Source organism: Hibiscus syriacus, unplaced genomic scaffold (assembly GCF_006381635.1).
Source record: "Hibiscus syriacus cultivar Baekdansim isolate YM2019G1 unplaced genomic scaffold, ASM638163v2 tig00005377_pilon, whole genome shotgun sequence".
Lineage (NCBI taxonomy): Eukaryota > Viridiplantae > Streptophyta > Magnoliopsida > Malvales > Malvaceae > Hibiscus > Hibiscus syriacus.
Window position 1 is genome coordinate 541,636 of NW_024062054.1, and position 25,811 is coordinate 567,446.

The 25,811-nt window shown below is 35.5% G+C and overlaps 2 pseudogenes; one reads left to right on the top strand and one right to left on the bottom strand.

Annotated features, from left to right (window-relative positions):
* Positions 1 to 12,210: 12,210 nt before the first annotated feature.
* LOC120199137 lies at positions 12,211 to 14,712 on the bottom strand (annotated as a pseudogene).
* Positions 14,713 to 18,131: 3,419 nt separating this feature from the next.
* LOC120199136 lies at positions 18,132 to 18,965 on the top strand (annotated as a pseudogene).
* The last annotated feature ends 6,846 nt before the right edge of the window (positions 18,966 to 25,811 follow it).

The window sequence follows — 25,811 nt, forward strand, 5'->3', positions numbered from 1 at the left end:
GGGGGCAGATGCGATCGTTGAAGATTATTCGAGTCTTATACTCTCTGAAGAAATAGGGGGCAGACGCGATTGATGAAGATTGTGGATCTTATACTCTCTGAAGAAATAGGGGGCAGACGCGATCGTTGAAGATTGTTCGAGTCTTGTACTCTCTGAATAAATAGGGGACAGACGCGATTGTTGAAGATTGTTCGAGTCTTATACTCTCTGAAGAAATAGGGGGCAGACGCGATCGTTGGAGATTATTGTTCGAGTTCTAGTCCCTGAAGAAAATTGGGCAGACCCGTAGGAAGATTATTGTTCGAGTTCTAGTCCCTGAAGAAAATTGGGCAGTCTCGTAGGAATATTATTGTTCGAGTTCTAGTCCCTGAAGAAAATTGGACAGACCCGTAGGAAGATTATTGTTCGAGTTCTAGTCCCTGAAGAAAATTGGGCAGTCTCGTAGGAAGATTATCGTTCGAGTTCTACTCCCTGAAGAAATAGAGGGCAAACCCGTAAAAAGAAGATTGTTCGAGTTCTATACTCCCAGAAGAAAAAGAGAGCGAACCCGTTTGCAGAAGATTTTTCAAGTCTCGCTTAGCTTGAAGGAGGAATGGGACAAATCCCTTATCAAGTTTCAAAGCGAAGATGAATTTGGACAAAAACGCGTTGTCTTTTTATCTTTGCCCTATTCTTGTTAACACAAGAATAAGCAAAGAGGGGCAACTGTAGACACCCATTTTTGTCCGGGATATAAATATTATATTATAATAATAATAATAATAATTATTATATTATATGATTATTATTATTATTATTTATTATTATTATTAATATTTATTACAACTATTTGCAGGCCCAATTAAAAAGCCCCAACAGAAGCCCAATTCCCAGATGTAATCCATTGTTACACGCTACCTCATGCAACAGATGTCCCAGGTCTCCAAGGTCACCACGAATACAACAATCAAGCACACCATGGTCCCCCTTCTTCATCAGCTGCTACGCGAGGTGGCACCTCGGATCGAGTCACCCCCAAGTTAGCTACAAGACAGAAAACAAAAACAAATCAGCCATCGAAAATCCCACACAACAAAGTCAAAAAACAAATCCCACCAATTTCTTACCTAAACCTTGAAATTTTTGGGGTTTCTACTTACCGCATCAATCATTCATCATCCAACAATCACGCATGCAAAGACAAAATGGAGACAGATTAAAGGAAGCATTGGAAGAACAAAGAAAGGGGGGATTTCATCAAGAAATAGGAGGTTCGAAGGGTTCTCGATTTTTCAACAGAGGATAGGGAAAATGTTGTAAAGGGGTATTAAAACTCCGGATGAAAATTGTAAACAGAGGGCTCAGTTTTTCAACAGAAAAAAATTATAAACAGGGGTAAAGGGATTTTGATCTTCCATTTTTTAGTATTCGAGAGAAACAATTTTCGAAGGTCGATTTCCCATTTTTTGTATGGACAAGCAATGTAACAAGGTCTTCTTCCCTGTTACGAAGAAAACGCAATGAATATAAGGCAGTAGAAATAAAACCTCAAAAACATCTTTATTTGTTTTTTTTTGTTTTCTTATTATTATTCAAAAGGGGAGTTCGAACCAACTAAGAAAAAAGGAATTTACCTGTGTTTTTTTTCGAGTCTTCGCCGGAAGTTGGAGAATTCCGAGCGTCGCTGGAAACAAGAGGAGGAACCTAGCCATCGGGGTAAGTATTCGAAGGGTTTAATGGCCCTTAGGTCTTTGCATGTCCACTGCTAAGCTTATATCTGTGTTAGGAAGTATATAGGGAGGCTTTGGGTTTAGGATCTCGTCGGTTTCGGGTCTCGATCGAAAAAAAAAGAGGAAATAGAAAGAAGTAAAGGGTAGAATGTTTACCTTAGAGGGTTTAGCTTCTAGTCGGGTTTAGTTGGTGTTCTCGCCGGTGTTGAGAGTGGCGCCGTGTGTGTACGTGAGAATGAGAGAGATGAAGATTTGGAGAAGAAGAGTGAAGCGTGAGGCTGGGTGTTTTGCCTGTAGTGTTTAGGTTTAGTAAATTTATCTTTAGTTTATTTTAGGTTACATATTAAAAGGTTTTTGGAAAAATTATACTTTAGTCACGTGAATATTAGGGGTGAATTAGTTATAGACCTATATTTATGTACATTTTGATTTAGGTCCCTAGTTTATTTTTAATTTACATGTTTAATTTCACATTTGTTTAAATTTAATTCTTGTTCTAATATGTATATATATATTTAAAGTATAATTTGGTGTTAACCTGTTTGTGTGCATGTATACATTTATATATTAACAGTATTATGATCAGTGTTGTTTCTGTCTTATTTTATCTAAATCATTAAATATGTTAGTAACATGGATTAGTATATATATATATATATATTTCAATTATTGGAATGCATGAGATACTTATAATTTGACGTGGCATGTTTGCTCTCCACTCTTTAGTTATTTATTTATTTATTAATATTATGTTGTCAAGAATTGTCTGCTAAACATTTATTTTACCATGTTATCTGTTGACCTTGTTGCCATAGTTGCGCCAATACCAACCGACAAACGTAGGGTACCACTGCAACTGTTTTATTTACGTATTTTGCATCTCATGAATTCATAAGTAATGTAATATTATATATATATACATATATGGTATATTATAATTAATAAATATATGTATATAATTTTTGTATATCACATGACATAGTTTTTTTTATCATAATATTTATTTAATTAATTCTGGCATGATATCATTTTGGTATGATTTGCATGATACTCCCATGTACATAACTCGACACTATTACATAATTTGATTAAGGGTAATATTCTTTTAATTTAAAATTGTTTTAAGTGGGTTGTCTTAACTGATTAGATATCCGCTTTTGACGATTTTAAACTAGAAGTGTATCCCATTAGTGACACCTAAAAAATGATCCATCACTTTAAAATTTGGGAATAGAAGAAAAAGAAATGTTCGGCTATTTAAATTTATCGAGAAAAGGTCGTTATAACTATTTAAGATCTGGTCTCGATATTTGTAAATAATCGAATATTCTTTATCTTTCTAAAAGCTTGATAATTTTAACTTAATCAATCTTGTTGCTTTTGAATATGGTGGAATTCACGTGTTGTTATTTGTTGGGGATCATAAATCAAATTAAAATCGAATTTGTAAATTTCATTGCAAAGACATTAATTAATCGACGAGGTACCGATTTAGGGCGTTGTGGGGGTGCTAATCCTTCCTCACGCGTAACCGACTCCCGAACCTATTTTCTGGTAACGCAAACCTAAATTTGTTATTTTAATTAAAATTAATTTTTATTTAAAATGACAACATTTTTGGGTGTCCAATCACACCCTAATCAAAGATTGGTGGTGACTCTTCGAACCTGTTTTTTATCGTGAATGAATTCTCAAATTTTTGAAACGAGAGGTTTTCTAAAATCACATTGTTTTTAATTAAAAATTGTAATCTTAAGAGAATAATTAAAAATGACGCGGTTTCCAAAATCTCGCACTTGAAAAAAAATCGTTTGGACAAAAGTATAAAGTATAAATTAAATACTGACTAATACTAAGGTTAATTAATAAAATAATTAATCTAGTGATTAAATTGAAGTCAACAACATAGTACAGCGACCAAACTCAACTAAGTATGCGAATTTTAAAATAATGACTACATTGAAGTAAATGTAAAATTAAACGTGCAAAATTGAAATTAATCAGTGACCTAAGTGTAAAAACATGCTCAAACTAGAGTGACTAAAACATAATTTTCTCTTTTTTATCAACTAATAGTCAAAATAGGTAAAATCACAAAATCATACCATAAAAATTAAAATAAACTCGAAAAAGTCACAACATGTGACTAAAATGAAAAAAATGCTAAAACAAGGGGGACTAACCAATAATACATAACATACATAAAAAGGGGTAAATAACAAATTTGGTCCTCGTAGGTGACCAAAATGTAAAAATACGGCTAACCTTAGGGGACTTAAACGTGAAAAAAACCCTAACTTTCCCTATAAAACACACATTTTTTTTGTTTGAACAATTTTTTAACCGAACTCTAAAAAAACCCCTCCCCTTTTCCATTCTCTCTGAGCCTAAGATCCTAAAAACCCAATATCCCAACAGACCACCGAGCGACCACCGTACATCGGTGTCACTCTCGTTTCCGACCACCGTACTCGGTGGTCGGATGACCTAAATCGAACCTTGCATACCACTATAACCTCTATTTCACTCTCCTAAACCCGATCTGGGGTCAAAACTACCTAACAAGTCTTCTCAATGCCCAAAAAACTCCTCAAACGTTTTTTTTCTCTATATCCGAGTACTTCAAAACTACCTGAAAACCCAGATCTAAAAAAGAACCATCTATATTTAACCTCTATACATCAGCGAAACCCACAAAATAGATAAAGATATCTACTTTTCCTTCTTTTTTTTTCAAAACATGCTTGGTAAAAAAGAAATAAACTTTTACCATCAAAAGGATTTTTTCTTGCTTTCTATTGTTTTTTTTTCTGAAAAAATCGATTCCTCTTTACAACTTTTTCTTTGGGTTTTATACCCGGGATTACATTTCTTTTTCAAATAAAAAACAACCTAATCTTACTTGCTCCTCTGTCAATATTGTGCATGATGATTTTCACTTATAGTGCCCTGAATTTTTTGGGGTTTATTGAAATTTATGATGTATTTGTTCGGCTAGGCTTGAAAGTGGCGATGATCGGTGCGGTTGGACGTGGGGCGATCTTGATCGGTGGTTGTAGAGGTCATCTTTGGCGGCAGTGGTGGCAGTTCAGAAGGGGGTTAGGGTTAGGTAAGATGTTTAGGTTAGAGCTTTAGTTTGGTCTTGGGTTTGGGTTTGGTTCGGGCCCGAGTTTGGGTTTGGGTTTTGGTATTTTTTAATAAATAATAATAATAATAATAATAATAATAATAATATAAGAGTTAAAAAATAGTGATTGCAGCTGCCCCTCATTGCAGTGGAACGAGAATGAAGCAAAGACACAAAACACCATTTTTAATGCAATCACTGCTTGTCGAGTTGTGAACTCTTCGCTGGGGATGTCAATCCACTTCCTTCTGTGATGGATAATACGTGATTGAACAAGTTCTTCTCATTATGAACTTATTCTCTCATAAATGTTGATTCAAATCCTTATGTGATGGAATCAATCGTGATGCTGATTCAACTCTTTATGTGATGGGTGAGCGAAAGTTGGTGATGTTCCAACTCCGTATGTGATGGAATTAATCTAAGGTTGAACAAGTTCTTCTCATTATGAACTTCTTCTCCATCATCAGATGAGTTCTTCTCATTATGAACTCTCTCGTTGGAAATTTTATCCACCTCATTCTATGATGTAATCAAACAAAGTGATGATGTTGATCCAACTTCATATGCGATGGATGAGCCAAGGTTGAACAAGTTCTTCTCATTGTGAACTTCTTCTTCTTTAGAACTTCTATTCAAGCCTTCAATATCAAGATTTGCCCATGGTGGGGGTTTAGAAAACCTTGCTAAACAAGCTAATTTCTTGTAGTTTTGAGTCTTAGGGAACCTTCTTAAATTCTTTTAGGTTCCTATGTGATTTAGTAACTCCATTACTTGTCTCTTGATTAGTGAAAGAAACTGGAGAAAGCTCCAAGAACAAAGGCAACTAAAAGCTAGCACTTGGTTGAACCTTGAGTTATTCCATCAACTTAGGATCAAGGTAACACACTTCTAACTTACCTATACCATTTGTAAGTCATTGTATGTGCTTGATTAGCTTGTATGAGTTCATATAGCATGTAAGTGCATTCATGGTAGATTGTGGTTTATGATATTATACATCATAGAAATTTACCTATCATAACCCCTTTTGACTTACATAAGACTTAATAACGTTTAAGGGCCTTAGAGAGGCTTAAAGGTGAAGTTGAGGTGTCATTTTTGGGTAAAACAGAGTAATTATGGGTTTGAGTATTAGTTCTAGATTAACAATACTGATATTGTTCTTTAGATAACCAAAATAAAGAGTTTTTGGCTGGGTAGCTTCGATACTCTGTTCATAGAGTATCGATATTGTTCTTTGGGTATCGATACCCAATGGTAGGGTATTGGTACCCTCGTTAAGTTGCAAATTTTAGTAGTCATGTTTGGTATCGGTACTCGAGAACTATTGATACCATACAAAGAAGTATTGATACCCTAAGTAAAGGCATATTTTTCGATTTATTTTCTAAACCATCGAACTTAATATTGGTATCAATTGTCAAGATAGTAGCAATACCCTAATAGAAAAGTATAGATACTCCATATAAAGGTATCGATACTATAAGGCATTCTTAGGTAATCTAATGTAAAACTAGTATAGACACCAAGGGAGGGTATTGATACTACAAGGACAGTATTTATACTAAAGGGCTTAGTATCAGTACCATCGCACTAATTTGGACAAGAAGCCTAACTTGGGGTTAAGGGCTTAGGAAAGGGTCTAAGACAGTTAATACTTCTTTAATAAGCTTACAAGTGAGAATAACAAATAATTATGGTAAAAGCATAAGAACATTATGATGTAAGATGTCATAACCTTTATTCCCTTATATGACACTCAAGAAACAGTGAGAATACTCGAGTTACTTTAGTAAGTATGATGATTATCTTATTTGATTTGAATATCCGGATATATCACAACTAGTGCCAAGGCACTTCAATTGCTAGTTGGACGCAAATGCCCCGAGTACTGTAAAGGAGTAAGTTAATCGGGTGTATGTTTCTTATGTTGGAATTCCGGATCTCACCCTAGGTACCCGAGAGTACCGGGTATGTTGGAGGTGTGTGAGTCCCAAGATGCAACAAACACTCCGACCACAACACAGTGTCTACCTCAACATGTGTGTTTATTATTCTTGTATGCTTATGTTTATATCTGCTAGCATGACCATATGATGAACACGTGTAATATAATATGGTTATTACTGTGGCACTAAGCATGTGAGCTCAGCGTTCATAATTTGTTTATGTGTTCAGGTTCTTAAGAGGATCGTTTAGGAGCTTATAGCACAACTTGCATTCTAGATCGTTCGAAGCACAAAGTATGTCTTGATTTTATTTTAGAGGGTATGTACTATTCATAGACCTTGTGTATCCAAGTCATAACTCTATATTTAAAAATACTGAATTTAACACATTTGTGATGTATTTGGGAGCTCCCCTCTTTTGTTGAACTTATTATACACTCGTTTCATCTTTATTTTGAATGATGATATTTTAATCATGATTTCGACGTCGATTTTAAAAGAAAATTTGGGTTAGTCACTTCATTGGTTCCATTTAATGCTTTAATACTTCGATCTTCGGGTCGGATCGGATTAGAGTGTTACAATGTGATCAAAATAGAAATGCGAGATAGGTGGGTTACTAGATAGGTAATTTATCATAAATTTAATAGTCTTTTGAATATTTTATAATATTATTAATTTTAAAAATATCTTTTAATATTTTTAAATAAATTTTTAAATATTTTTATATATTAATAATATTTTAAAATAATAATTTTAAAAATTCTAATATATCACGCGACGACACCATTTTACAATATATGATAAAACAATTTCAACTGTTACGGTTATCTATTAACTTTAGTTAAGGGACTGAATTGATTTTAAGAACTTAATTTTATAAAATATAAGGTTTTAGTTAAAAAAATTCTTGAAAAATTAGAGAGTTTTTGATCCTTAAACCTATATAGAACAGGTACAAAAATCCAAGTGAATAGGTAACTCGAATCAAAGCATAGAATAATTTGATTATTTATATTTCAAATTCACAAGAGTTAATTGAAATATGAAGTAGTTAATTCAAAAGCGATTAGGTTTGAAATTGAGGTCACTTTTGACTTTACACAATACATATATAAAGAAGGGTAACTACATGTTTAGTACCTTAACTATCACTTTTATTCCGTATTAGTATTAAACATTCAATTTTTTCAAATTATTACTTAAAGTTTACTTTTTGTTTCATTTTAGTACCCTGTCGTTAAAGATTTAAGTACTAAAAGGAAACAAAAAGTTAACGATGGATTACTAAAATAAAACAAAAAGTAAACGCCGAGTACTAAAATTAAAAAATAAATAAATGATAGTTACGATTTTGAAAAAATTAAAAGTTTAGGTACTAAAATGGAATAAAAGTAGTAATTAGGTACTAAACAAGTAGTTTACCCTAAAAAGAATGGGAGTTGTTGAGATTGAAGCAGTAATACAACACTGCAAATTGACTACTTCTCACCTAAACTTTGGATTCATTTAATTCCAACCGTAATCGGATGGAAGGACGGACACAAAATTTTATGTTGGGCATCGAATTAAATTTTTATGGGCAAAAGTATATTTTCAATAAAAATACATAGAAAAAAATCTAAATTTTCTAAAAACGAATTAAAATTTTATGTTGGTAATCGGATGGAAGGACAGACACATAATTGCCCTCACCCGCCCCTCCCAATTCATCTCTGATCGGATGAGATATCACAATACAACCGTTATACATAGAAATTGAAGTAAGATCTTATGTTAAAGAAAATAAATTTCTAACATTTGAAATGAATGAATTTATAAAATTTTAAAAGACAAAAATAGATTATCAATTTTATCTAAAATCTATAATAATTTCTAGAGAAAGTCCAACAATGATATGGTGGTCCTCTAGCGCCATTAATCCTAGCAATTCAACATCTAGAAACTTGAAAATTTCTTGTTAGTAATATGCCAAAACCTACGTCCTAGCTGGAAGAAAAACAACTCAAGTAACGTGGATTGGAACCGTTGCAATACATACCTCTCACCTATGCCGGTAAACGAATGGAGTTGAGTTCGAGTATTGCTGAGCTTGCTCAAAAACACTGAAATGAAGCTCGATTCGACTCGAAAACTCGTGAATCTAAAATTTTCAAGCTCGACTCGAATTTAAAATCATGAACTGAAGCTCGTAAAAACTCGAAAAGTTTGGAAATAGAAAACAAATATTAAATTTAACTATATTGAAGCCTCAAACTCAAACTCAAATCTGAACCTTAAATACATGAAAACCTTATATTCCATTTAAAAAATATCAACACATAAATGTTAATATTATCAATAATTCATTTAAAAAAAAAATAAAATCAACACATAAATGTTAATATTTTCGAGCATTTATCGAACTTTGATTTAATCGATCTCGAATAGCTCACGATCTGTCTCGTCTCGTTTACAGCCCTATCCCACCATAGAGAACATTCTTTGGCAGACAACAAACACAGTGATGATGGCTAAAAGCCAACAAGCCAACAAGTAAAAAAGCAAAGAACAAATCGATGAAGGGTCATCGCTGTACTAACAAGTAACATGCAAACAAAATCAACAACTTGACGTCACAGAACCTCCACAACATTCATAAAAAATCTCGATACAAAATATCAACTCATTAACGGAGATTACTTGTTAGAGAAGGAGGTGACTAGCGGGCGGCAGAAAAGTAGAAGTTCGAGTATATCCCGATGCTCGAGAAGTATTGATACCATACAAAGAAGTATTGATACCCTAAGTAAGGGTATAGTTATTGATTTATTTTCTAAAACATCGAACCTAATTTTAGTATTGATATCCAGGATGGTAACGGTCCTCTAATGGAGAAGTATATATACTCCATATAAAGGTATTGATAATATAAGGCATTCTTAGGAAATCTAATGTAAAACTAGTATAGACACCAAGGGAGGGTATTAGTACTGCAAGGTCAGTATCAATACTAAAGGCTTTAGTATCAGTACCATCGCACTAATTTGGACAAGAAGCCTAACTTGGGGTTAAGAGCTTGGGAAAGGGTCTAGGACCGTCAATAATTTTCTAATAAGCTTACAAGTGAAAATAACAAATAATTATGGTAAAAGCACAAGAAAATTACGATGTAAGACGTCATAACATTTATGCCCTTGTATGACACTCGAGAAACAATAAGAACACCCGAGTTAATTTAGTAAGTATGATGATTATCTTATTTGATTTGAATATCCAGATATATCTCAACTAGTGCCAAGGCACTTCAATTTCTAGTTGGGCGTAAATGCCCAGAGTACTCACAAGGAGTAAGTTAATCAGGTGTATGTTTATGATGTTGGAATTTTGGATCTCACCCTAGGTACCCGAGAGTACCAGGTAGGTTGGATGGGTGTGAGTCCCAAGATGCAACAAACACTCTGACCACAACATGGTGTTTACCTCAAAATGTGTGTTTATTATTCTTGTATGCTTATGTCTATACCTGCTAGCATGACCATATGATGAACACATGTAATATAATATGGTTATTACTGTTGCACTGAGCTTGTGAGCTCAGCGTTCAGAATTTGTTTCTGTACGTAGGTTCTTATGAGGATCGTTTAGGAGCTTATTGCACAACTTGCATTTTAGATCGTTCGAGGCACAAAGTATGTTTTGATTTTATTTTAGACCTTGTGTATCCAAGTCATAACTCTATATTTTGAAATACTTAATTTAATACATTTGCGATGTATTTGGGAGTTCCACTCTTTATTTTTGAACTTTTATACACTTGTTTCATCTTTATTTTGAATGATGATATTTTAATGATGATTTCGATGTCGATTTTAAAAGAAATTTTGGGTTAATCACTTCATTGGTTCCGTTCAATGCTTTAATCTTTTTATCTTCGGGTCGGATCAAATTAGGGTGTTACAATGTGATCAAAATAGAAATGTGAGATAGGTGGGTTACTAGATAGGTAATTTATCCTAATTTTTGATAGTCTTTTGAATATTTTATAATATTATTAATTTGAAAATTATCTTTTTATATTTTAAATAAATTTTAAATATTTTTAAATAATTAATAATATTTTAAAATAATAATTTTAAAAATTCTAAAATATCACATGAACAACACCATTTTACAATCATTACATCAAAATAGAGTTTTAGCGGCGTTTTTAGTTCTATAGCGGCGTTTTTATGCGCCGCTAAAAGCACTCGCGGCGATAGTAAAAACGCCGTAAGAAGCGCCGGCCATATCAGCGCCGCTAATGTTAGCGGCGTTTGTGAAATAAAAACGTCGCAAAAGTCAAGATCTATAGCAGCGTTTTTGAAACAAACGCCGCAAAAGTCAAGATCTATAACAGCGTTTTTGAAACAAACGCCGTAAATGGTCAGATCTATAGCGGCGTTTTTGTATACAAACGCCGCAAAAGGTCAGATCTATAGCGGCGATTTTGTATACAAACGCCGCGAAACGTCAGATCTGTAGCGGCGTTTTTAGAACAAACGCCGCTAATTACCATTCTTTAGCTAAGATTAATGGATATTTTGCATATTTCATTTATGCTCTACATCACCTAAATTTAATATCATGTAACTTTATATAAATAACAACAACCATAAATTTTAACAAAATAAATTAAAATTTATAAACATTAAAATTAAATGTAATGTAGTTTGACATTGTTCTCTAGAATTTAGTCTAGGTCATTTCACTTTCAATTAAAAAAAATATTATTCACTATAATTTAGTCTTCATTGCTCCAGTTCATCAAGAAGACTCCTTGCACGCTTCAATGCTTCACTTGAAACAGATAACGATCTTCCACCTACAGTATGAAAATTGAGAATTAGCGAATTTCAACTCTCATCTCATCCATTGTTTTGTCAACATCATCTATATTCGTGTAAAGAATGCAAATTTCAGTTTAACTGTGAGAATTAACCTCTGCTCATGCTTCATGAAAGACCCAAATATAAGTGCTAATTTAGACTGCATAAACCGCAGGCCAACAAACATCAATGATATGGTAATGATATAATGAATTTAACGGAATACATACGTTGCTTTCTGCATTGCTTTCATTACAGCAACTCCAATTCTCAATGCATCTACAATTTCGGTTGTGGCTTTAGCACATTCTAACATTATCATCTGTGGAAATTGATATATACAATTAAGTAATGCTATAGTTATAATAATAATAATAAGCCCTCCAAGGGAATAGTTAAAACACTGAAAAAGAAGAAAAAAATCAAGCTCACTTGATCATGAATACGAAGCTGGAAGTTCCCTAGGTGCTCTATTTGTTGTTCATATAATCTCTTCCTCTTCAGGCACTGTATACAGCTGTACAAGAATAGCAGTAATGAATAAAAAGTTCGCTATAAATTTAACCAAGATGGTTTTAAATGGTCAGTGACGTAAACATAACATAGTATATGGGAGAAAGAACGGTTGTGTTGAAAGTATCAAGTGCCTGCAATTATGAAGGCAAAATAACAATAACAAAAAAAGGAATCAGACTGTGAAACTGAAGTCTTAAATTAGCTGAAATCAAGAACAAAAATTCAAGGTAAGGGAACATTGATTCGGAGTAAGAAAATAATAAATAGATAAATTTCAACTGATTAAAGTTTAAATTAATGATTATGAACACCATAAAAAATTATCCACGAGAAACATTTCTGAGGTAAATGAAATAGATATTGAAGTAAAATGAAAAATTCTTCTTGGATCTTTTTTCATTCATTCCAACATTTCTTTTGTCTCCTTTTCTTTGAGGGCATGAAAAGTAATCAAAAGAAAAAGCACAAATCTAGACATTTTAGGAAATAGAGAGTACCAAAAGAAGAAAAGACCATGTGTAACCATTACCTTGTTTAAATAATTCATTTGGGTAATCACATAAGTAACCACAACTAAAGTAAACGCCCATGTCTGCGGATACACAAGCTGATTCATTCTTGAAAATGTTAACTTCAAGGCAATACCGAGTGCTTTAACGCTCATGACCTGTCAAAGAACACTCTTAAAAACAACAATATGAGGGGAGACAATACAATCCAACGGACACAGAATTAAGCAACCAATAGACTTGTCCTGATGCATACCGAAATAGAACCCACGAGAGAGCATACTCCAATGTAAACCAGAATGTGTCTGTCCATTTTGTGGAACAAAGTGGAATTTAAGTATAATGACAATTGTTATGACCAGAGCCATGTAAAACAAAAATCATGCAAAAAATATCAAATATGGTACATTCATTTCCTATTCTGTAGTACACCAATTTCAAGAAGAAAAACCATACGAGCTAACAATAATATCTTTAAGAAAAAACAACCTGGCTCTGTAACAAGAGCCCAAACTTCTGCTATGGATTCAATCTGACGTTCAGGGGGAGCGTGCAATACGATTGTTATTAAGCCCAAAACACACAAAGCACAACCGAGAATCCCAAAAGTATGTAACCTCTCCCGCAAAATGATATGTGCAAGTACTGCACTGTATTAGAAGTGATGATTAACAATAAACACTTAAATGCCAAACCTAAATTTGAGAGACAAATTCGCATGCCTGATAATGATGCTGAGAGCACCGAGAAGGGTGACCAGTATGGCCGGTGAAAATGCATAAGTAGCAAAATTAGCAATTTCCCCGACGACCACTGTTGTAAAGTTGATTAAAAATTAGAATTAACTACATTTTCCTCTAAAATCATGAATCATAATAAAAAAAACTTGACCATCTCACTAGTATTTAAAAAGACTGCAGTCTGATAACTTCCTGAACATTCAGGTGTAAGCATGCAAGTAGGAAGAAAAAAATACATGAGATAGAGTTAATTATCAATGAGAAACCCATAAAATTTACTTGTTATCATGCCAGCCCACCAAATTGGTTCAAGCAAGTACGAATACCCTCCAACTCCTATGTAAGAACCAGAAAAACTAATGTCATTGTGATTCATCATGCATAAGAACAACAAAAACTCCTCATAAGGAACAAAAAGGTGAAGAATCACTAAATGATAACAAATACATTAAAAATTTCATTAAATAATCGAGATAAAACAAAAATTATATATCTAATTGCACATGCAGTAGGAAATTTCATGCAATAAACACAGAATTGTAATGAATAGAAAAAACTCTGTTCAATAGGAACAAAACATATATGCAATACCAAAGAAAATCTGAAGTTTGAAAAATCAAAAACATATCATTTTCATCAATTTCATTCAATAAAGACATATTGTATCTTTCTTTCACACATTATGCAAAACTTCAGCATACAGAAACTTGGACAGATTGAGGAATTTCGTAAACAATTCATAATCAATAAGTTAGAAGATACATACAATCAAAGATGACATTGAAACCCACCATCAAAAGGATGCAAATGAAAAGGCCGATGCAATTTGATAGACAGAAATGATTAGTTTTATGAAGAAAAAGAAAAACATGAAGACTAGTTTACTAAATACAAGCTTACATACTAGATTGACAAGAGTTCAAATCGATTAATTCCCTTATTGATGAATTAAATTCAAAGGTCAAATAAATATTCATCACTTGCACTTCACTCAAATTCGTTTTCTAAATTGCGTAAACAATTATTCACAAAATCTTACAATACAACAACTTATTTAACCAAATAGCAATTTCCAATTAAAGAAGAAAAAATGAAATCCGAAATCAAATCATCAAAAAAGACGTAAACATTTGATAAATTGCATACCTGCCCTGACGCCAGAAGCACCAGCTTTTTTCAAGCATTTTTTCTTAAAGATGAAACTTGCCATGATGAATAAACTGGAAGAAATAGCTAAAACCAAACCCTTAACATTATCCGAGGACATTCCCTCGCTCCATCTTCGCACAGCCGACATACTGGAACCCTACACTTGAAAAAATTCCTAATTTTGAAGACGGGGTATAACTCTATTCACACAGCCGACATACATATGTTCATTCCAATTTTTGGAAAGTAATCAGGAGTTCTCTCGAGTGATTAAAATCTAATAAAAAAAAGAAACACGAATCACGAAGAAACTCTAATATACATCAAATTAGAAGATCTATAAAGAGGGGAACATGATTTGATAAATAGTTGAAATAAATCAAAATCAGCAACACATTCTGAAAACGCTCCTGACCATTCCCCAAAACTCGATGCAAAGTGAACCTCGACACATCCAAAAATCAAGCAATTAGTCATGAAGGAGAAGAAACATGGTTACAAGAAACAAATCAAAGAACCAAAAACGAGTCTAAAGTCGAGAGGGAGGAGAGGAGATGAAACATTTTTATTTTTTAGAAAGGGGGTGTGGGAATGGAAAAATAGGTGAAGGGGAAAAAAATGAAAAAAAGTTAAAGAGACAATTTGCAGCGTTTGTAAAAAATGCCACTAAAGACGAGTCTATACGTCGTTTGTATAAAAACGCCACTAAAGTACAAGCCTATTGCGGCGTTTGTAAACACAAACGCCACTAAAGTACGAGTCTATAGAGGCATTTGTATAAAAAAGCCACTAATATACGAGTCTATAGCGGCGTTTGTGCAAAACACCACTAAAGTACAAGCCTATTGCGGCGTTTACAAACACAAACGCCACTAAAATACGAGTCTATAGCGGCGTTTGTATAAAAACGCCTCTAAAGTACAAGTCTATAGCGGCGTTTATATAAAACGCCACTAAAGTAGGCGTCTATAGCGGCGTTTGTATAAAACACTGCAAAAGTACTACTCTATAGCGGCGTTTGTTTAAAAACGCCACTAAAGTACGAGTCTATAATGGCGTTTTGTATAAAAATGCCACTAAAGTACTAGTCTATAGCGGCGTTTGTATAAAAACGCTGCTAACGTTACCATTTTGTGGCGTTTGAAATGTAAACGCCGCTATATGTTTAAAGTTAGTGGCGTTTACATTTAAAACGCCACGAAAAACGCCGCTGTAGAACATTTTGCTGTAGTGAATATATGATAGAACAATTTCAGCTATTAATGTTATCTGTCAACTTTAGTTAAGGAACTGAATTGATTTTAAGAACTTAATTGCATAAAATATAAGGTTTCAGTTAAATTTTTTTCTTGAAAAATTAGAGAGTTTTTGACATCCTTAAACCTATATAGAAAAGGTACAAAAATCCAAGTGAATAGGTAACTCGAATCAAAGCATAGAATAATTTTGATCATAATTTGATTATTTATATTTCAAATCCACAAGAGTTAATTGAAATATGAAATAGATAATTCAAAAGTCGTTAGGTTTGAAATTGAGGTAACTTTTGACTTTACACACTACATATAAAAAGAATGGTAAATACATATTTAGTACCTAAAGTATTACTTTTATTCCACTTTAGTACCTAAACTTTTACTTTTTTTTAAAACTATAATTAAAGATTACTTTAGAATGAAATAAAAAGTAAATGTTAGATATAATTTTAAAAAATTAAAAGTTTAGGTACTAAAACGGAACAAAAGTATTATATTAGATACTAAACATGTTGTTTACCCTAAAAAGAATAGGAGTTGTTGACATGGAAGCAGTAATACAACACCGCAAATTGACTACTTCTCACCTAAACTTTGGATTCATTTAATTCCAACGGTAATCAGATGGAATGGCAGACGAAAAATTTTATGCTGGACAGCAAATTAAAATTTTAGGGACGGAAATTGATTTTCAAGAAAAATACATAGAAAAAAAATCTAAAACATATGACAATTTTAAATTTTCAAGAGAACAATTGCCCTCACCCACCCCTCCCGATTCATCCTGATCGTATGAGATATCACAACACAGCCATTAATATATAAAAATTGAAGTAAGATCATATGTTAAAGAAAATAAATTTCCAAAACTTGAAATGGATGAATTTATAAAATTATAAAAGATGAAAATAAATCATTAATTTTAGATTTAAAATATATAATAATTTCTGGAGAAAGTCCAACAATGATATGGTAGACCTCTAGCGCCATTAATCACAGCAATTCAGCATCTAGAAACTTGAAAATTTCTTGTTAGTAATATGCCAAAACCTATGTCCTAGCTGGAAGAAAAACAACTCAAATAACATGGATTGGAACCGTTGGAATACATACCTCTCACCTCTCGCGGTAAATCAGTCAAGTTGAGTTCGACTGTTGCTGTTCGACTCTATTCAAAAACATTGAAATGGAGCTCGATTCGACTTGAAAACTCGCGAGTCTAAAATTTTCAAGTTTGACTCGAATTTGAAATCATGAACTGAAGCTAGTAAAAGCTTGAAATGGCTCGAAATGGGAAAAAGTCTTAAACTTAATTATATTGAAGCCTCAGACTCAAACTCGAACCTGAACCTTAAATACATGATAACCTTATATTACATTTAAAAAAAATGTCAACACATAAATGTTAATATTATCAATAATTTATTTTTTAAAAAATAATATATTATATTTACGAGCTGCACACGAACTTTTCGAGTCGAGTATTAAGTAGTTCGTTTAGGCTCATTAAGAACTCGAGTCTAGTATTTATCGAACTTTAATCGAATCAATCTTAAATAACTCACGATCTGTCTTATATAGAAAACATTCAGTGGCAGACAACAAACACAGTGATGATGGCTAAAAGCCAACAAGCAAACAAGGAAAAAAACAAAGAACAAAGACGATACAAACAAAAATCATCGCTGTACTAACAAGCAAACAAAATCATCAACTTGACGTTAAAGAACCTCCACAACATTCATCAAAAATCTCGATACAAAATATCAACTCATTCACGATGATTACTTGTTAGAGAAGGAGGTGACTAGCTGGCGCCAGAAAAGTAGAAGTTCGAGTATACCCCGCCGCTGTGAAAAGGTGAAGTTGAAATATAGGGAAATTTGGGCAAATTTTGTTAATTAAAATTCATTAATACAGATAATATTAAATTATTGGTGAGGCATATATAGAAAAGGGTAGAAGATTTTTGTTCGAATTACACAAAAGATGATACCTTTTAATTAGTAACCCTTTGACGTGATCATTATGATCACTAGTATTATTTTATAAACATTTTTACCCAATAAAAGCAACAATCAATGGAGATAAAAACGGAAAGCATAAAATTGTAGCCGTCCGATCCTCCATTTGACCCACTTTTTTAACGAATCAAATGGTGAAATATTCAACTTAGTACGAACAATGGAAAAACACATCATGTAGGTTCCTCGAACCTTCTTTCCCTGTGGGAACCCCGTTGAAATATTTGACGAGTCTTCAAACTCAACCCTATAAATACCTGAAAATCCTCCCTTCTTCGATTCAAACCCTCTTCTCTCAGAAATCTCTTTCATTCTTTCAAGTTGTTGGTTATGGAAACAAGCTGTCAAGTGTCGAACGCGCTTCAATATATTAAACATTATTTACCCGATGAACTTTCTCCAGTGGGATTGGGAAAGTTTTCCGGCGAGGTAAAACCTCAAGTTTCTACTTCTCTTTGCTCCCAAACTTCGAGTTCTGCTTCCTCTCTCACACAAACTAGCTTCAATTGCCCGGAAGAAGATGATTCTTTCTTTAGATTTGAAGTCAAACCTCAAGTTTCTTCCAGTTCTAACCCTAATATTCGAAAGCCGTTGTTAAAAATATCGTTGCCTCATAAGGTGGAGTGGATTCAGTTCGATAAACCGGATTTAACTCAGCCGGAGCCGAAGAGATCGGCTTCCGGTGACAAGAAGCACTACAGAGGAGTTAGACAGAGGCAGTGGTGGAAATTCGCGGCGGAGATCCGAGATCCGACCCGAAGAGGTTCCCGAATATGGTTAGGTACCTTTGACACGGCCGTTGAAGCCGCTAAGGCTTACGACCGAGCCGCTTTTAGACTACGTGGCGCAAAAGCAATCCTTAATTTCCCTCTTGAAGCCGGGAAGCTGGACTCAGGCGCCATTGACGGAGAGAGGAAACGTAACAGAGCTGATGGCGGAGGAGAACAGAGACTGGAGAATGTGGTGAAGACGAAAACGTGACGAAAGCGAAAGATAACGGCGATGTGTCTTTGACGCCGTCAAATTGGTCGGCGTTTTGGGATTTGAACAATGACATGAAGGAGATTTTTAACGTGCCACTATTGTCGCCTTAGGGTTTCTGCAAGTTTTGATTATATGATGACATGCGGAGATTTTTGGGGGTAATTTTTTCAATAAATCATCGGTGATCGGTATATTTACTGATCTAACACCGATCAGATTATATTTCTCGATCTAACATCCGTAGCAGTAAGGCGCGCCCCCTGAACCGCGCTATACGCTGATTTGGCGCCATGTGGGTATAACGCGCCCCTTGCCTCGCGATATACGGTGATCTGGCGCCACGTGGGTATAGCGCGCCCCCTGATCCGCGCTATATCTGGGTATCTGACACGTGGGGTATAGCGCGGTACAGGGGGCGCGCTATACCCCTAAATACCCAACCCTACACGTCCCCATCCTCCCTATAAATATTTTACTAATATAATTCTTTTGCAGATATATAATGGAAGGCAGTCTACTTCGCTCGGATGTAAATCATATATCTCTACACTTTGCTGATACGGTAACATTTTAACGTTTTAATTTAATTTAAATTATTAGTAATATTTAGTTGATTTATTTAATGCATGATTATTAGATTAAGAATTAAATATCTCGACACTTTGCTAATACGGTAACATTTTAACGTTTTAATTTAATTTAAATTATTAGTAATAATTAGTTGATTTATTTAATGCATGATTATTAGATTAAGAATTAATTTTCGTAATTATTTATTTTTAGGAGAAGGACCGTGTATTAGATCCTTTTATTAGGAATCTTAAGTTAGTGATACTCAGTCGTGTCTTGCCGTATTTAGTAGAGGCTAGATTCGATTACATAGGTAGATATCAGGGTCACTGTAAGGTCAAACTTGATTTCTGCCTTAGTAGAGCGGTGGAGGCCGGAGACCCACACATTCCATCTTCCGTGCGGAGAGTGCACGATCAAGTTTGAGGATGTTTCTATGCACCTGGGGCTTCCGGTGGATGGAGATGTGATATCGGGGATAGCTTCCGGTTCTTGGACTACTTTGTGTCGGGATAATCTAGGACGTGTCCCGGAAAATTTTATCGGAGGTAGGATACCGTTAAATTGGTTAGATGCCAATTTTCGGGAGTTGAGCGCAGACGCCTCTGAGGATGAGGTTAAGATGTATGCACGGGCATGCGTACTGCAGCTGATAGGAGGGTTGCTGATGCCGGACAAATCGTGCAACCTAGTTCACTGCATGTGGTTGTGACATCTTAGCGACTTTCGTCTCGTCGGATCATTCAGTTGGGGCTCGGTAATTTTGGCTTTACTGTATAGGGATATGTGTGGAGCCACTGACTACAGACGTAATGCTATCGGCGGATGTCTCCTGCTGCTGTAGTCTTGGGCATGGTATCGATTGCCCTTTTTATGTCCCGTTGTGAAGAACCCATTCGTATTTCCACTACTTCTGAGGTCATTATAAAATTGATTTTGTATATTAAAAATTTTATACAGCGTATAACAAATTTCCTTGAATAGGTGGTCTACTGATAGGAAAAATCATCAGGAGCTACCTGATGATTTAGAAAAAAATAGGGTGCTAATCGATCAGAAGGATGGCACACAGGTATGAATTTTAATGTTTAAAAATCGATTTTAGATTATAGTTATATAATTAGATTATTATTTTGATAAAAAATATATATTATTTGTTTTAGTTTGAATGTGTTCCATATTCTATTGATGATGTGAGGGCGGTGATCCCACCTGAGTTTAGGGGTCCATCAGATGTTTGGATGGCGATAGTCCCTCTGATCTATTATGCGGCCGTCGAGTGGCACTCCACTGATCGCGTGCTCCGGCAGTTTGGTTGTTTTCAACCAATTTAAGAAGCACCTCGTAATATGGAAGAGTTGCATAGCTTAGACAGACGCGGCAAGACAGATACAGATTGGTTGGTGAGGCATCATGGGTGGGTCATATTGTGGGATGATCGACATCAGCGCCTTCCCCGTAGAGAGCCCATTTTTGATGACCTCTTGATGTATGCTGGGGATTATTATGTGTGGTTCAACAGTAACAAGAAACCGTTTCTACTTCTTGAGGATGCACGAGGGCAGACCTTTCCACGACGTTGACAGAGACGTTCACCGACACAGCACCATCGTCCCCCGACTCGTGGACGGAGAGCAGGTGCTTCCGGTTCATCCTCAACTGCACCAACAGGACCTTCCTAGCAGCCACCGCAGCCATATATGATGCCACAGCCATATATGATGTCGTCATCGCCTTTCCATTACCAGATGTCGTCGCCGCCTTCACCTAGTTTTATGACCCCGTCACTGCCACCGTCACAGATGACCCCTCTTGGAGGCTATTATGGGTCTATGTTTGTAGATCTGACTTGGGGTTCATATGCTAGATATTTGGCAGGTTCAGCCTCATCACTCATGGCCTCAGCACAGACACCTCCTATACAGTTTTCACACTCAGCGATGTCTGGGTTTTCCCAGTTTTCCCAATTTTCGCAGGCTGGTGGGATAGTCAGTCATACACCTCTAGGGTCCTTATTCTATGAAGGTGCTTCATTGTCATCAGCTCCTCATCAACCTAATGTACCTGCTCAAGACGACGACGACGACGACGACGATGACAGCAAGGAGTCAGAACCAGTGATACGAAGAAATCCTCCTCGAGACCGACAACCACCGCCCTAAGGAACACATTCGCGACGCAGTCATCGATATATTTTTTTATTATATTTGTATTTACTTTAGTTTGTTTAATTGTACTTTTTATTATTTCTCCTTTAATACTTACTTTATTTTGTTAAATTTGTTGGACATTTTTTTAATATATTTCAGTTAATTTTGTTTATTACCATTTAATATCAGTTATTGTAATTTGGTTATCATTTATCATTTAATTCTTATTGTAAGTTTGTTGTATTTAAATACCAAATTGTTATTAGTTTGATAAAATTTAATGATTGTGTTCGTTTTTTAATCTTCATCAGCAATTATCGAATGACATTAACTTGAAGTAAATGCAAAATTAAAATACAAGAATTATTATATAATAAACAAATACATCATATCTTTATCAATTGTTACTTGATGACAATAGAAGTTGACATGTTTTTCTGGTGTGTCCTGGGTTTCTACAATGGCCACATTTTCTGTCTTGTCTAGATCTTTCTCGAATATCCATATCGCAATGAATTCGATTGGATTTTGGACGACCACGCTCCCTCAATAAACTCAGATTTGGTACAATCAGAAGCCAATCTTGAACCTCATCAGGGTCTTTGTCATTACCTATGGGGGGAAACTCAAATTCGTATACCTTAAAAACTTCATATAGTAGGTATACGTGATCCACAAAATGGTTATAGTCTTGACGTGTATGCGAGCAAGTTGCTATCACATGAGAGCATGGATACTTCAGAGCTTGAAAAAACCCGCAGTCGCACGTTTCATCCCTTAGATTTAGTCTTAACGACACAGCTTCAATCCCTTGAAGAGGTCGCGACAACTCTGTAACACGAAACATTTCATGCCTTCTAGAAAAGCTTGTTACAGACATTCCATTTGATGCAGCAATTTTTTTCTGTAGATCTGCAACTAATCTAGGGTGATAGACACGACCGCCTTGCATCCAGGTTTGAGTAGGGATGGCAAACGGGCGGATCGGGTGCAGATACCCCCTCCTCCATCCCCATACCCACCTAATATTTTTCAATCCACCACCCACCCACCCACCACCCATGATGGGTACAAATTTTCAAATCCACACCCGCCCACTCGGGTACATTTTCAAATCCAATCCCACACCCACTACCCACTAGCGACGTACCCGTCTAGACCCGCCTGACAGCAAACTTAAGTTATACATAAGCAACAAACATAAAAAAAACATGTCCATTAAGAAACATAATAAAATAATCCAAGGATTATCTAAGTTAAGTGTTAATATAGATCTTAAAATACATAAAATACCATAATAAATGACATAATTAAAGTCTAGAAACATAAATGACAAACACATAATGTTTTTGTTCTTTGGCACAACATTCTAAAATTTCAGGCAATATTTGTGACATATAATACTCCAGTATTACAATCATCATTCTCTATTTCCTCCAACTGAGAGCGCTCCAATTTAAATTCACTACTACCTACATATATAATAGAAAGTAAAACTAATATAAGTTAGTAACTAAACTTTAATAAGATAATTAAGCACAATTTGACAACTAATATAAACTAAATAATAATATTACCTTTAATATCGGCCCAAAACCAATTTTGAGCATACATTAATGCTTTAATCGTCTCCGGAAGTAGTCGACTACGATAAGAACCAATTACTATTCCACCTATACTGAATGCAGATTTTGATGGGACAATGGAGACATGAATGCCCAAAATATCCTTTGCTATTTGTTAGAGAGTTGGATAAATTACATGTTATATCTTATACAATATTAGAATTTATAAATTAGTCTCTAAAATTACACCTAAATTCATAATGGTCCAAAATTTAATGGATATTTAGCTGGGCGGGCGGATGTGGGGGGGCGGATGCGGGACGGGTAATGTCTCAAACCCATTACCCGCCCACCACCCGCGACGGGTACCACTTTCTAAATCCACACCCGTCCACTACCATCTAAAATTATACCCATCCCCGCCCCAATTGGGGCAGATACGGTGCGGAATCCATGAAACTATACCCGTTTGCCATCCCTAGGTTTGAGCTTGTCCCCCGAACTTCGCAAAAAGCGCCCCTAAACGAAAATATGTAGTTTTTACCAAAGCCGCTACAGGTAAGTGACGTGCACCCTTTAAGGTTAAATTGATTGCCTCAGCCAAGTTGGTCTTCATGTGTCCATATCGATATCCACCATCATATGCGTTCGTCCACATTTCTTTATCGATGAGGCTCATGTAATCGTATCCTTCCTCGTTCTTCGCCCGCAAATCTTGAAGCATTGATTCTAACGTTCGAGGAAGTAGTTCGTAGCCTGATAAAAAAATGTATAACTTACTAACTTGCTTTCTTTGCAAAATTAAAATGATCAAAAAATGTATAACTTACTAACTTGCTTTCACTTACCCATGCGTACAATTAATTGACGCTCATCATTCTTCTTGTACCTTCCATGATAGTTCGTAGCAATGTGTCGGAGACAATACCTATGTTGGACAAAGGGTGGTTGCCACATTGGACCCAAAGACTCCATTGCTGCTTTGATCCCAGCTCCGCGATCTGAAATGACACCGATTTTTTCCCTCGTGATAACATGTGCACGTAAATTTCGGAGGAAAAAAGCCCAAGAATATGTGTCTTCTCCTTTGAGAAGAGCAAAAGCAACTAGAAGAATGTTGCGATTTCCATCTTGGACAACTGCCAATAATAAAACTTGCTTGTATTTTCCATACAAGAAAGTCTCGTCGATCTGGACCACAAGCTTGCAGTATTTGGCAGCATTAACGCACTGTGGGAAACTCCAAAAAACCCGGTAGAATTGGCATCGATCGTGAAGAACTCGATCATTATGGTATGCATAGGAGGTTTTGAAGTCCACAATTGTCCCAAGATTCAACGTCCGCACCAGCCTAAACCAACCTAGAAGTTCGTTGTAAGATGCATCCCATTCACCATGAAGTTTGACAATGGCATTTTGTTTTGCCAACCAAGCTTTTTTATAGGAGACGATGTACCCACACTGCGATTGTATAGCTGAAATCAACACTGCAACAACTATATGAGAGCTTGCTTTTACCATGGGCATGATGTCTTGGCATATCACTTCAGAGTCCAAGTTGGGATGATCTTGGTTGACACCTCCAGTACAATATGTGTGAGGACCGTTGTATACTGTTAGTTCCCATATGTTGTTTTTCCTCTTCATTTTCGATACGCGAACCATCCAATTGTATCCGTTTTCGAGTCGGGCACAGTAGCATACATATTTTTCGGTCGTCGATCGGTTGACTCTGGACTTAACAAAATTACGGATATTGTAATTTTTTATAGCCATCATCGCTTCTTCCTTGCTTGAAAACTCCATGCCTAAAGATAACTCACCATTATTTATTGATGAGTAATATCGATAGTCACCGAGATGAGGCATATCCATAAATTCTGGCCCGCACATTGCACCATAATTAGCTTCATACATGTGTGCAGGAGGGTCAGTTTGTGCCACATTTCCTGGAACTTCATCATCATCGGAGTTGAATTGCGGTGATTCTGGGTGAATGAATAGTCCAGTCTCAGCACCATCCGCACCAGACTCACGAAGCGGTTCTTCTGGTGGACATGATGGTTCTTCTGGTGGAGATGATGGTTCCTCTATGCTCTCCACATTTAGGTCGAAGAACCTACTACTTGCACGCCTTCCCCTTGAACTGGAAGGCATATCGACATTGAGATCGAAAAAGCTCGCAGTCGAATGCCTCCCCCTGGAGCTTGAAGCCATCGTTTCAAATGGAAACTGCACAGATGGTTGCGTCGATGGCATCTCCATTTGGTCAAAAAAATTTGCAGATGAATGTTTTCCCCTTGAACTGGACGTGGTGTTGCCATACGAATTGTCCGTGGACCCACCTTGGTACATATCGTAAGGAGTTGCGGATGAATGTCTCCCTATTATGGCATTAAAATCATTACACATTACTGTAGTTGGGCTGTCAACTTGATCAACTTGTTCAGTCAGCCCATAGTGTGAGCTTAAAGATTGACCCCGAACAGCACGCACTTGAACAAAATGTGCATACATCTCAATAGCGGCGTCTGAAAAATTACTTTGAGCTTCAACCATCATTTGAACATCATCATTGTTCGAAAGTTCGAACGTTGTATAAGTTAATGGCAACAATAATGTTGGAAATCTGTACTGCAACAACGACATTCTTCTGTTACTTCCAACATGAATCTTCCTCGAAATCTTCGTTATCAGCTCCTCAAGAGTTATG